Source organism: Coturnix japonica, chromosome 9 (genome assembly GCF_001577835.2).
Source record: "Coturnix japonica isolate 7356 chromosome 9, Coturnix japonica 2.1, whole genome shotgun sequence".
In the NCBI taxonomy this organism is placed as follows: Eukaryota; Metazoa; Chordata; class Aves; order Galliformes; family Phasianidae; genus Coturnix; species Coturnix japonica.
In genome coordinates this window covers 6,435,699-6,450,701 of record NC_029524.1, presented here as the reverse complement: position 1 = coordinate 6,450,701, position 15,003 = coordinate 6,435,699, and the positions used below count along the sequence as shown (strand labels likewise).

The window sequence follows — 15,003 nt, the reverse complement described above, 5'->3', positions numbered from 1 at the left end:
TCGAGGTCAAACAACTGAGCTTCTCAGCTGCAGGGATGCCTCACTTCCTGCTTCCCTGAGAAGCCAGCCCTGCTTCCCACCCTACCCTCCTGCTCATCTCAGCCTGAAAGAACTTGTTGGATTCCATATGTATTATTTTCCCTGTCAGAAAATGACTCCCACTCGAAACAGGATTAGGGAGGTTGGCAAAGAAAGAGTGAATTTAATTATAGGACAAAGCAGCATACTCTCCCCCAGGACTCTTGGCTTCAGTTGTCATTTTTGATGCTTATTCTTTATAAGTGGTATCTGGTTGGCTTGTGTTCCTTTTCATCTGATAAGATGGCATCCTCTTTACTCCTGTGCTGTTGCTCTGTTGTACAGATTTTGGATATTGATGGACATGATAAGCAATCCACAACACACGGTGACTTCTGCTTCTAGCTACAGTGAGATTATGACATGGTGTTGTGATCCCATCTTAGTTTAGATGTTGTGAAGGATCTACAGCATGAAGAAAGTATCTCTGGGACTTTCTCAGTTGATAGAGAAAGGTGAACATCTCCAGAGTGTTTTTCAGATGTCAAAAAGACTGAACTCTTTTGTACACACACACACACACACACACACACACACCTTCTATCTAAAGGAAAACCCACAGTGACAGAAGTCCTAAAGACTGCTGGAATGAAATCAGAAGTTACAAGTAAAAAAGCTAATGTTTGGGCATTGATTCTGTAACAATTATTACACATCCTTTAACTTCGTGTGCACCAAAGTAAATGAAGACCTTGTAATATACTGCAGCATTCTGTGATGCTGATTCTGAGGTGTTTTGCTACTCAAAGAACTGAGACTGACAGGGTATCCTTGAGCTTTGGGAGAGCTGTAGGGGATACTGAAAGACTCTCATTGGGCTTTGCTCTCTGTCTGGCAAGTGAAAAGGTATGAAACAAAATGTGTGTCAGGTCTACCGTCTTCCTTGCCTTTAGGAAGCCTGTGTGGAAAGCTCTGTTATCCTTACATTCTGTGTGCATTGGTAAAAGGAGCTGTAGGCAACACCTTTCATATTGACTTTGCAAAGAAACAGAATAAAAATTCAAATATTCCTTGATAAACTTGCAAGACATCTTGTTTTTGTATATTGGGATGGGGCAATGAAGAACTATAATTTTATCTGTCAGTTATCTGGCCTTTGATATTTTAGATGCAAAACGCACTCCTGTATTAATTGCAAAACGACACTGATGGTAAAATGGGAGAGGGGTAAACCGTACTTTACAGTCTTGCATTAAGCAGTTATTGGAGAGGTGGAAGCCCTGGAGAAAGGCCTTTAAGACTGAGATACTGCACACCTCATCCAAGCTCTTCTGTGTTTCTAAGTTCTGGGTGAGGATGCCTTGAAGCTGATGAAGGACTTTGTGAGTGTAATAAGTTTAATGCAGTTACTGAGAAGTGGCATTTCTGAACCACAGAAGCATAGATATATACTAAAAGAAATAATGCGTACTTTATTTCACCCTTATCAAAACATCTTGATAAAGTTGGTGAGATTTGTTGCTTGCTACATAAAATCAAAACACAACCTGTTTCAGTCTTTTAAGTATGAAAAGGCATTTATTGTGGGATGTTTTAACTTAATCTTCATTATTCACTTGGGAAGTGGTTGTGTACTGTCTCTTTTTCTGATCAGCACTAGCTGAAAGGCTTTAATTGCCATCATAAAATGAAGAAAACAATACTTAACATAAATAGAGATTAGTGATGCTCTGGTTCAGAGTTCCTGCTGTCCAGCACAAAGATTGCTGAGGAGGAAGAAAATGACAAAAGAAGCTTCACATTCTTTGCTCACGCTTTAAAAATCCCCACAGCACTTAGAAAATAGCTGCTTGCTTGTTTTTTGCTATCTGCATTTGCCATAAGAGGACTTAAGTAAAACATTCAACAGACTGTAAGAGAAGTGTATGTTGTAGTTGTAGAATTAATTAAAAGTTTAACTTTGAAACTTGAGAAATCTGGGGATGTTTAACATCCCTGCTTCTACGAGCGGATAATTGAGACAACTTATTTTATTCAACCTTTCTCTTCCCTTGAACCTCATTTTTATCTTCTGTTTCCATACTTCATACCAAATAGCTGTGGTTCTTCATATTTACACTCGAGTAAATGTTTCCTCACATATAATAATTACTGTAGAAGTAAAATTATGTAAATTAGATATTTGCTTCATTCTACGCTTCTTTGTATGGTGGAACAGGGGAGATGTGAGTTGAGTTTCATTAGTTCTGCCACCAAGAAGCTGACGGGAACTCCGAAATAAAGAATATTGCTTGTTGGGACTTGCAGAATTTCTTCTTTCTATTGGGTACTAAAGGCAAGAGAAGAGTGAGTGCTGAATGTTATCAGCGTTACCCATTTTATCTGCACAAAAGCTTTGTCTAAATGCTGACATACATGGCATTGTAGAAAATACTGTGTTTAAGATGTGTGTGGCTGTAGCTTACACCTGTGCATTCATGTGTTGCATTTCAATGTGTTGCATTTCAAATGTTTAAGAATAGCTTTTTCTGAGCTAGAACAGAAAACAAAACAACAACAAAAAAAAAACACCCATAGTCGGTCAGCGTTCTTCGTTTGCTGGAGAAACGCTGCTCCCTAGCGTTCAGTGATGGGCTGTTCTGGGAGCGCTGCACTCCTCGTACTGCCGCAGTCGCTCCGTTGTCTCATTTAGGTTGATGTGACTTGCAGAGGAGGTAGTCACTGGATGGAGGGACTTTCAGCGGGTATTCGCTGTTATGCAGGCTGTGCTGACTTCTTGCTTTTGGCGATCTACTTGCTGGCATGCCGTCTCTGAATGGCAAACAGACACTACATCCTCCTGCTGGACCCAAATACTGGTCGGAGTGTGGCTCAAGATGAGATATTTTATCCCCCCCCCCCCCAGGAATTAAAATTGGAATAATACTATTTTAAAAAAGCCAAATTTCCAATATGGGGTGAAGAGCCCTGTGGAAGCATACTTGTCTTAGGGTGCGGACCAAACAGGGGAAGGGCAGAGCTCTGCAGGAATTAGGAGTTAAGCACCTTCAGCAGAACAAATATCGTTCCTTTCAAAGACTGAATCTATGATGAGTGCAGGTTTTTTGCTTGCTTATTTCCCTATGCTGTCCTCTGCTGGACTCTGCTTTTTTTGTATTTTTATTTTTTTAATTATTTTTTTTAAATCCAAGCATTTTACTGTAGTGATTGCTGGTGGCTGTAAATTGACAGAACTAGGAATAGAACTGAGAACCTTCTATTAAATAGCAGCTGTAACCTAGCATCCAGACCTTTGTCATTCACTCTTTCCTTACCTTGCTGTGAGGCTAGGAATATAGAGGCCCAAGCAGAAATGGAGCAGAGTCATGGATCATATGAGTGTGTGTTTGCCTCATTCTCACACCTCAGTCCACATCTTCCCAGGACTTCTCAGAACTCCTAAATTACCACACGTTAATTAACACAGTGGTGCTTCACGTCATGCTTAGTGATGCTCCATAACACCTACTAGCTAACAGCCGTGACTCCTGCATCACATGTAGGTACATGGAATTGCAGAGGGTGGGATTGGGAGTGACAATGCATTCCTATGCAATGCAGTTCTGGCTCTAGTGAGAAACCTCTGATGACAGCAATGATGAGCAGTCTCTTGGTGGTCTCAGTTATCCTCCCTGCTGTGAAGCTTCTCTTAACATTGAACTGAAGTTGTCTGTGCTGTATGCTAAGCCTGTTACTTTCTGCAGGTGTAGTTACCAGTTTATTCTCTTCCTCTGACCAGCAGCCTTTGTAGCAGTGTGTCAGTGGGTGAGCGAGAAGTCATTCCATGTGTTTGTGACTTTATCGGGACAAAAAATGAGGATGAGCAGTGGTGCTGTTCTAGCCACAGACAGCTTTATGAGCCCCATTAGCAGCCCTACTTCTGAGAATAAGGGTTGTCTTGAAAAATTCTCTTACAAGGAGAACTCTGTATAACTCTAGTGGGATAGAACCATCTTTTTATTTGGTAGCATTCTTTCTCTTTCCCTTTTTGAATTTTAGTATTTATTATGTTTAATATAATATGCCTGAATGTATAAGAAGTAGTTAAAATGTCTGCTTTAATGCTTTTGTTACTGGTAATCTTAATACATTGAAAGTTACTCTCATATCTGAGAGGATATTAGCTGGAGGCTTTTTCTATGTGCTGGAGGTCTGGTGGATTAGAGACCAGGTGAATTAGGGAGGTTTTAGGTGAGGCTGTAAATGTGTGGGATCCAGGCTGGTAGGAAAACAGAGAGAGGATTAATTTTTAGGACAAGCCAAGAAAACTCACAAAGTTGATGTAGGAACGTAGATGTTTGTTTTCAATTCATTTGCTGTCTGGAACAGATTAAAACCAGCAAATCCCTGCCTTTAAAGGATAGAGCTGGTCAAACTGCAGCTTGCTTCAAATGAAGCAAAATATTGGTGTGGGGCTGGTGTGTTCCTGGCTGCGGGCCACACAGAGAAGGGGAAAACTGCCTTGTGATCATTTCAGTCTCTGCCCCCTGAGGGCTCTGATGGCATAAATATAAACGTACCCAAAAATGTGGGTTTTTTTTTTTTTTTTTTTTTTTTTTTTTTTTTTTTTTTTTTGAGGGGTGTATCTGTAGGGAAGTTGCTTCCCAGTGCTTTCCCCCCTGCATGGTGTGGAGCTGGTTCTTCTGGGACACAGCCAGGCACAGCATTGCAGGGCTGTGTTTGAGGGCATTCCTGCTGCTGGCTGGCAGCTGGGGAGCAGCAGGCAGTGGGACTTCAAGACTGGGTCTCCTACTGTACCGAGCCTGAGGAGCTGGAGCTCTGGGGGAGCTTGTCTTAGCAGCTGTAGGGAGTATAGAATATCTTTACCAAAGCACTACTACATTCTACTGAAATGAGCTGACTAATAGTTTCCCTCTGTCCTGGTTTCCCACACATGCTGCTTTTTGAGTTTTCATGGCCTGGCTGAAGCTGGCAATACTTGGTAGCAAAGCTGACCCCAATTCTTTCTTCTCTTGTAGGAAACAAGTTTTCTGCCCGCTTGTCTTCAGAAGGTAGAGGGTGAATCTGGTTCTCATCAGGCAGCTCAGCTTGGACAAAGACAGCGAAGGAGCCTGGATCTTCCTGGTGCTTCATGTGGTAGGTGGCAGAGCTGCTGTCATTGCTGACTTCAGGGGCATGGGGGGGAGTCATCCGATGAAAGGCTCAATATCTGTTGATTCCTGCCAAGCTCTGGTCTCACGATAGCAAGTGTTTTTGATAAACAAGTTCAATAATTCTTTTGGATCAGGTAGGGTAATGAGCAAACCTACTTGATGTATAGAAAGAGCAGAGGCCTGGTTTGTGCTAAATGAAACACATGATAATTTTCTCTCTTGCTTCAAGAGTGAGATTATGCAGAACGAGTGGACAGTGACATTGGAATTAGTAATTCTATTGTGTTTGATGGGAAAATGCCAGGAGGAAAGTGTTTATTTCTGCTGTAATTAGAAAAACAGTGCATAGGAAACCTGAAGATTTCCAGCTTTAGATTAGTTCCAGGCTCTCTTGGAGCCCCTTGAAACAATTATCTGTCTGTAGAACAGACTCCAAGGAGCCCACTTTTGCTCCACCGTGTGTGTCAGAAGTGTGGAGAAGCAGAGACAATGTAAAAACTGTGTAAGATGTGTCAAGAATATCTTGGTTTATAGTCATTGTAGCCTCATAAGTTTCTGCAGCCTGTGGGGGAAATGCCCTTATTCTCTCCTTCTGGCCATACGTGATGTATAGTGATTATTCTCTTTCTTTAGGTGAAGTTGTAACTGCTTTAGGCAAAGGTTGACTGGTTTGGTTTTCTTGCATTGGTGTGAAAAAGCAAATTTCCTCTATAGAAATTAATGGAATGTCTTTGGGAAGGATGTCCTAAGCAAACTCAGCTGCCAGGGTGTGGGTTGCTAGTGAGCATACACTACTGTGCAGCCCCACACTGGCATGGAGCAAGAGTGCTGCTTATTGAAGGATTCATTCTGTAAATGCTGATGTTACTGTTTACAAATGGACTTCTTAAGAACTGCAAAATTTGTTGATACAGCTGACAGTCGAGGTGTAAAAAATTCCTTAGAAACTGAGCATTTAATCTAACAAAATCAATAATCACAATATTGATGCATCTGTTGTCTTTGTTTTAACCAATAGATACAGGTTTGGGGACATCGTGACTCCCACTTGATTATTCCCTAAACAGAAAAAACACCTGGTTCCCTGTGTAAGCAAAATATGTTTGAAAATTATACTGCACAGTACCATCTTTGTTTATCCTGGGGTCTAACAGAAATCTGCTGCAGGTGTTGTTTTTCATTTGAGATTACACCTTAGTACCATAAGTGAAGTTTGCTCTCTTAAGGAAGGATCTTATAGAAAGGCAAAATTCCATTTAAGACCACTTTAGTTCTTAATCTGAAGGTGCACTTGGAATTTGAGCACTGTATGACTTGCATTCACTCTGTAAATAAGACTTACATAATACTTCTGTCCGATTCTACTGAAGGCTGTTCATTTTTCCTGTACTTCTGTTGCTAAACAAGAAACAATTGGTCAATAATTGGAATTTAACGTTAAACTAAACTGATCCGTATAAAGCTACTTTTCTTTGATTCCTGAGGCTTTAACAATAACCTCTCAAATTATACAGAACATCAGAATCCATAGCTTTTACTTTCGTAAATATTTTTAATTCAATATTTTCTGTTTCAAGAGAGTATAAAGGCCGAATGATTTAATTTACTCTAATAGCTCACTGAACAGAAAATTAAAACATATTAATAAAGAAAAAGATATAATTTCAAACAGCAGCTATGGCAATAAAATTCCAAGTGGAAGGGTAGGGTCTCAGAATTTTATCTTGCTTAAGTTTGTGTGTTTAGATCATTGTATGTCAAATACCAACACACGTTGCAGTGATTGATAACCCTGTGTTAATGAGATGAGAATGAGAAGTAGGAGCATTTTGGTTTCAGGAGTAATTGGTGGAAATAAAAAAATCCTCCCATGACTTGAAAACTTCTAATTGGAAACGCATTTGTCTGGAAAATGTGTTATTGGCATTTTTATAATAGATTCAAAATCATTGCCTAAGTGGGACAAATCTTTCTCTATGTGTTTATTAGAAATTAGAGGCCTATCAAGCTTGATTGTTTAGAGGATTTTTCTTCTATATTGTTGTTTGCTTTTTTTTTCTTTTTTTTTTTTTTTAAGTGAGTGGATCATTGTGGAGAGATCTTTTCCAGCTTGATTTTCCTATTAATTCTGCATCACTTTAAGCAGATTGAATACAATTTTTTGAGAAGCAAAACCAACATGCATGTTTTTAAGTTAGAAAAGATGTGAGTTCTGGTTTAGCAAAGAGGTTCTCAAATATTTTTACTGTATTTTTGTCTTAGCATCGAGAATCCTGGTGTGTTTATGTAATTCTGCAATCTGCAAAGCTGGGAAGAAAATTCCTGAATGTGGGCTCTGTGAACTAGCAGCGCTGAGGGAGTCGTTTTACTTTTGTTCCTTCCTGGTTGGAATGATGGTTTCACACTTTAAATTCAATAATCAGATTAAACTGACAAAATCAGAAAACACTATTGAATGGTGAGGTACAAAAACATGACCTGGTTAGGGCAGTTCTTAATACAACAAAAGCCCCGCTGCGTTATTATCTGTGCTGGTGTGTAATGCAGGCTGTCGGCGAGCAGGTACTGTTCTGCACTTCATGCTGGAAAGCAGTCTTGGCAAAATCAGTGTTTTCTCTTAGTTGGGACCAGTCCCATCAAGAGTAAAAGGACTGTTTGCCTTGGATTGTTTTCTTAAAGGTTGTAGTAGTTTAACTCTTAAAATTAATCTATTTGAATTCAGAAAGTTTTGTTTAATATAAACTGTTTTGCTTGCTTGCTTTTTGTTTTGCTTTATTCCCTTATATACACTGTAGTATGGAGACTAGTTTATCAGTGCACAAAGGAAATCAGAAGCTGATGATAAGTGCACCCATTTATCTGAGTTTGAGGAGCCTATGATAAAATGTCCGTGAAATACATGGAGTTCTAAAATGTCAATTGCTTGTTTCTTATGGGAAACACTAGAGCACAGCAGCCCTCTTCAAAACCAACATATTCATCTTCTCTTGACTTAGGCAATATTTAAGAGATCAAAATGTCAGTTCTCTCTATTTTGTGAATATGGTGAGATAGAACTATTTTAAAGCATTCTCATAGAACTGGGAATTCCAACTTGTGTGAATTTGGTTGCAATACATGGTAACTGGCTGTATTTTACACATCTAAAAGAATGTGATGCCAAATGAGTAATGGTTCTATTCCAATTGAGAAGTTCTCTGGGGTTGCGTGAAATTATAGTGAAGAGGCAGTTGTTGTTGGTGAAGTGTTTCCAACAGGAGCAGTTCTCATGTCTGAATTACCTTAATGCTGTCTAAAGTACATTCGCACACCAGCGTTACATCACAATTTTATCTCACTTGTTTCGGTGACCAGCCCAGGTACAAATCATGTCTGTGACTCAGCTCTGAGCATCTCTACTGGTAGGTAGCCCCGGGACTGGAGTCTCAGTACTGAAGCTTTCTTTTGAATCCTTTTTTCTTCATAGTCACCACTGAGCCAGAAACAGCAGGCTGAAAGTGAGGCACCGTATTAAGCCACTGCTGTTCTTCCTGAGATACGAATAGGGATTATTTCTCTTTTTCTTTCCTATCAGCGATTTAGCTATTTCTCTGCATTCCATCTCTGTTGGTAAAATTAATTTTTATTTCCCCAAATTAGAGGAATGTGTTTAATATTTGCTAAGTGATGTCTTCAAAGAAGTGTGCCAAAAGTACTTGAAAGGAGACAAATTCCCTGTTTCAGAGAGCTCTGAATGTGTCTGTGCACCACAAAGGGTTGTTCTGGGAGCTGATCTGGGTTGCCTCCTGCTGCTGACTACAGGGAATACTTTTCACCAAGACTTGTGAGCATCTGTTGAATTATGAACACTTGGCAGCACAGAGCTGCAGTGGCACATGCAGGAGCACTATGGGCCTGTTACTTTCACCTCCCAGTCTGTTACCATTGTGCTTGCTGATGGGGACCTGGCCTATTGCTGCCAAACCTGGGCAGAGGCTGGGAAAGTTTGGGAAGGCTGATGAATGGGAGGTTAAGTTTTTCTGTGTCATGTGTTCTACAAATGGTAGTGAGGAAAGCATCGAAAAAGGTGGTTGTTCATTCAACCTTTCTTGTCTGTGAAGTCAGTTTATTCAGTAAGAGAGCTGCTGGGAGCATCACCTCTATTATTTATAGGGTGGTGGGTTTTCCAACCTGTGCGCTCACCAACAACTAGAGATGAGAATTGACTGCAGTCTGGAGTGGCTGTTCCTCCTCTGCAAGCTTCGAAGACAAAGAGCCATTTGAAAAGCAGGATAACAAAGTAGGTCAGTATTTGTTACAGGATGAGCACGTGTGGTCTTTAAGACAGCTGAAGAAATTCTTTCTGAGTGTCTGCATTTTACAGCAATGAACAGTTTGGCAGTGCTGGTTTGGCACACGGCCTTTATGAAAGCTGCATACCTCAGTGCTAAGGGGATTAGAGTCGAGCACGTTTTAATGAACACCTGTGAAGAGAGAGAACCTGTTTAAAAGAATAGACATGCTGTGCTTCAAAGTAACCCATGGAGAGAAATATGGAGAGCCATTTTTAAAGAGCACTGTGCAATTTAACTAATCCAGGTAAAAGAATAAACTTTCAATGCACAGAATGACAAAATGTGAGAGAAAGCATAAGGAAAGGGTTGTGTTATATGGCTACATCTTTCTCTGTTACACTTCTTTTTGTTCTTAATCTGAACAAAAGCAAGAACGCTTTGAACCACCTCCCTGGAACAGCTATTCAGGCTGTGATTTTAGTGGGATTTCTCTATGGCAATGGGATTATGCTCTTAATGGGTGTCAGTTGTACCTGCTCTGTGCTTTTCAGCTAATAGTTGTTCTGATCCCTCAGGAAATGAGGGACTTTTGAGTGAGGATGTAACGATCACATTCACTAAAAGAGAAGTAATAGAATTTTTGCTGACCGATTATTTTATCACCGTTAATGTTTCCTTATGATGGTAATGAAAACTTGGAAATATTCAGCTGATGGAATGCTTTCTGATGAAGGCTGAGCTGGTCTGTAAAAGGACAGAACTGGTGACCACATAATGGCTTTAGGAGGCTGGCACAGATGGTGACAGTGATAAAATACTCAATGAGCAGCATACAGATACCAAAGTGAGAGTCACCAAGGCTCTTGTCAGAGTACTGTTTTGTGCTGAATCTCCTTTGTAAAACAAATTTCTGCTATGATGTTCAGCTCTCTATGAGGTGTGATTACTTAAGGTGAGCTGTCCGTAGGTTGTCTCTTGTTGTCAGGTTTCTTGTATCTATTCAGATGAGACTGGGTTTGGAAGACACAGAAATGAGGGAACTGCGTAATCCGAAACATGTACATTGAAGGGAAGTAAAGTCTCTTCTGAGTTGGGTGGAGCAGCTTAGAATGGGACTAAAAGTGGGATTTAACTGAAGTACTGAAGATCGAACCTAAGAACAAATAGGTAATTTTACATAAATCCTCTTTGCTTCAGAAAACCTGTGTCACTGCTGTTCTAGAGCAAACATCTTTTCTGTCTGTACAGATGCTCTTGCTCTCAGCACATCACACCTGTGCAGCCCATAGCGCTCTGTGGCTGAAAAACAACCCTTGGAAAAGTAAAACTGATCTCAATGGTAATTTGCTATTTCTTATTTGGGGAATTTTGCTGCTGCTTTGAAATGTGGAAAAGCTCAGCCTGCATTCTGTGTGTGACTTACGGAGCTCATGGCGTGCTTTCTGCTAGATGCTTTTTTTGTTTTTAAAGAAGAAATCACCTGCTCTTTGCTTCTTGCCAAGTATATAAGTAACTTCAAGTCTCCTAGAAATGAGAAGCTATGGTGGAACTGGACAGGTACCGGGGCAGATGACAGCAATCAGGATCGATCCTCCTGTAGCTCTCATGTTGCTGGGGGAGCTGTTCCCCGCACAGCATCGGTGTGGGGCTGCCCGGTCCGCATGTGCACCTTGCAGGAGTTTAACTGCTGAAGGGGAATGACGGGGAGTAGTTGCTCAGCAGTCCTCAAAAAGTGGCTTTAACCAACTTCAGCAAGGCTGGCTGTTGTGTGTGCTTAGGCTTGAATTAGATTGGAGATCTACCTGCCCTCCTCATACCCACTGCTGCAGGGAGAAGCAGTGCTCGTGGCTGGGGCAGCCCATAGGAAACAATAAATCACTTGAAGCATCCTCTGCTTTATAGAAATGTGTTTAAACATCAGGCTGATTGTGGGAAAGGTGTGTGCGGTGGGGAGAAGGGATATTTCTCCAGTTAGAGTCATCAGGTTGAAAATCCTTCAGCTTTGGCTGGAAAATTTTGTGCAGGGGATAAAATGAAACTCTGGGTCGGGGAGTGCCGTAGGATCCACTGACATTGCTGGAAAATGTCATGTTTCTACATGGGGTATTTTCGCTCCAAGAATAGAACCAATCGTGCTTATTGTGAATGTCATTTTAATGATCACTAAGAGAAACCAGTGGGTTGGGTTTCTTTTTTTGGCATTGCTTTTCTGCTGCTAAGCAAACCCTTTGTTGCCCAGACAATCAGCTGGCGGGTGGTTGCATGCCTGCGCTCTATGCTGTGGGGCTGGGAGCGTGGGGACTGCAAGCTGCTCTGTACCACAGCTCAATCCAGTACATACACTGTGCTACAGGCATCGATATCCATCCCTACAGGAGATGTGAGCGCAATGCAGGCTCAGCCCCTGCACCCTTATGCAGCTGTGTGGCCCCAGCTGGCCTGACTGTGTGTGTTGTACTCAACAAGTGCTGACCTCCGAGAGGCTGTTTGTGCTGAATGGCAGTGAAGGGGTGTCAGTCCGACCCATGCAGTGTTTCTGGGAGTGTTCTACGTACTGCATGTTTGCTTTTCTGTTAAACACAGTAATGATGTGACAATGTAGTGCCCAGTTCAAGACAAAAAACATTGGGGAATAAAACAAACGTAGCTTCAGTAATTCACTCCTTGTGTAGTAATTCATCCCTTAAAGTGAGATCCTTACTAACCAGGAAGGTCTGATAATGATTCTGTCAGTGTTTCTGTTATTTAATAAAAAAGATGCCTGTTTTTGCTCACAACGCACACATTTTAATACATGCATTCCCTGCAAATTAGATACTAAAACACAGAAAACTGCCGGTATATTTTCCCTATGAGCATACTGTTCAAGTGAGTTTTGGGTTGAAAGTTCACAAGGCAGAATGGGTTCGTGTTCTTGTGAAGCTTGTGTGATACAAAGCTTCTCTCATCCAACGTGCTGCTACTCGGCTGCACAAACAGCAGCACTGAACAAAGGAAATATTAAAGAAATACACTCTAATTTTTGCTAAGATAAGTAACAAAAAAATGCTATGGCAGTTTCTGTCTTCATATATAGTAGTATACAATTACTTTTTATCAATGAGAAGACCTGTAAGATGCTTATATTTGCATATAAATGTATTTTTTATATATGAATAATATTCTTGCATGTATGTACGTTTTTAGAGATCTTGGTGGTGCATAATTTTGCATTTTTTAGTTAAAACATTAAAAAAGAGTGAGAATGTTTTCCAGGCTGCTGCTGGTAGAAGTAATTCTCTTGGGGATGCAGGAAGAAGCTGCAGGAAGAGCCTTATGTTGTACATTGCTTGTGTCGTACTTGAGTGAAAGGGATGGATGTTGTTCCTTGCTAATATGGTGAGCCTTTATCCTGATCTCTTTCAGGCTGAAATATGGCAAGGTGCTCAAGTGGTCTGTGATGCTGTTTGGTGAAAGATAGCAATGTCATTTTTTGCCTTAGTTCTCCATCAGGTGTTGGGTTTGCTGTCTGGGGCTTTATGAAGACGCACTGCCCTCAGCAGTCAGTTTCCCTCTCTGTGACAGCCAACTCACTGCTTGTGCATTTAAATAGCTGTATGTTTCCTGTGTGATAACCCCAAACTCCTGAAGTTCCTCTGCAATCTCATGTAAACAAAATGTTGCTAAGGGTCTGGATTGAAGTTTTATCAATATAATGATAGTAATTGACTTTGTTTTGTTAGATAGCAGAAACATCAGTGCTGTCAGTGAACTTGTATGAATGCTGAAATTCTAGATAAGCTAAAATAGTTATTAGGCACCCTTTGGCTACAGAGTGGATGTCTGGCTTCAGTGGCTGAAGTTCAGACTATTATGATCAGTTATCCTGAAACTGAAGTTTCTTCTCACCCTTCTGCTCTGTCTGTAAGATGGGTCTAAGCCACCCTCAAGTTGTGCCTCTAGGACACGTATTCCTGGTGCTGGGTCTTCCTATTTGCTCCGCAGGTGAGAGACAAAGCACTGGACTGTCTTGCTGCAAGTGATCTTAATTCCCGGATGGACCATTAGAGTTGTGCTAGGGGAAGTAGTGAAATGGCACTACTTTTAACACACGCCAAGTCTGCTCAGGATGGCAGAGGTACGTTTAGGTGCGCCTGTCATCTACAGTTGTCTGGCTGCCTCTGGTCTGGCTTCCCTGCTGGTATTTTATCTTAGCTCACATCCTAGCTGTGCAGGCAGCACACAGAGCCAGCAGCAATGCAGAGCCCTGTTTACACCCAGCTGCTGCTCTGCAGTGCACCACCCCATCTGCTGCCTTCCCTGCTTGCTTTCCCGTTCACACTTTTTGTCATCGGCGGAGCAGTTTTTGTTGTGTTAGCTAATGCCCATTTAGCTGACCTAGACTTTTGATTGTTAGAAACTGCAAAGAAGCCTTTAGGTGGTTAATGGATACTTTTGCAAACAGAAGAAAAGAGGATTTTTTGATCGCACTCAGCTTTAGAGGAGCTGGAGGAACGTGATTTCGCAAATGTATCTCACAACAGTACACTAATTCTTTGTCTGTCTCCAGAGGCCTCAACCCAAAGGTAGCTGAAATTCTATACCATAATTGCATTCTTTCCAAATTGCGGCTATAAGAGACCATAGTTGTTTCCAGAAAAATGTAAAAAATGGGATGTGCATTTTTCTGGACATACGTAGCATGTGTTAGCATTCAGTCATAGATTACTTCATTAACCTTTGCTCTTCAGAAGCCTCAGAATGGAGAAATATTGGAAGGCGAACTGGGTTGGGGGGGGGCAAGCTGAGGGGTTTCAGGAAAGGTCAGAATCTGTGGAGTTATGTCCACAGCTCCTGCTCGAACAAACAGCTCCTGCTCTGTCCCTCCACAAAGAAACAAACAGGCTATGCAGGTGCTGCAGATACTGCTTGTCCCTTGTATTTGTTTTCCTGTACGTTATAGTGCTCTTGTGTGGTTTGTACATTCAGATTGTTTTCTAGATCTTGAAAGGAAGCTATACTAACAACTGGAAAAAGAAAGAAACAAACAACAGATAAAAATGTCTTTTTAAATGTCTTTGTTTAAAAGGCAATGAAAGGAAAGATACTCGAGTGACTTGAGCCTGAGATGCTGATAGAGTAGCTTATCAACAGACCTAGGTTTGATTTAGCTGTGGCTGTTTGATTTTTTTGGTGCTGTATTATTTTTATGACATATTTTGGTATCCACCTAGTGGCGATAATAAACAGAATGCAACTAAATGCGGTCTATATTCTGGATTCAATTTTAAAAGTGACTTCTCATGGCCAGGTTATAAGCCTTTGAAATATGGGATCATAATAGAAACGCTGACAGTACCTTAACAGTCTCTGTGATAGTGTTTCTCTAATGTAAATAAATGGTGCTATAGGGCATTTTATTTCCACTCTCCTCACTTTATTCTGAAGATGGTTTTATCATTCACCAGCTATGAAACAATCATCTTTTGTGCCTAACCTGCCAGACTGTAGTGGGTTTTTTCTTTTCCTCCTCCTCTGTGGATGTGAAGTAGAATGGGACAGATAGAGAAGATTTATGC

General features: G+C 41.0%; 1 protein-coding gene across 1 annotated transcript in view; it reads left to right on the top strand.

The window, feature by feature from the left end:
• Window positions 1-5,077: 5,077 nt before the first annotated feature.
• Window positions 5,078-15,003, top strand: part of EPHA4 (EPH receptor A4) — a 198,731-nt gene continuing 188,805 nt past the window's right edge. The window contains exon 1 of the mRNA XM_015871333.2: window positions 5,078-5,154. The gene's annotated coding sequence lies outside the window, so the exon portion shown is untranslated. The remainder of the gene's footprint in view (window positions 5,155-15,003) is intronic.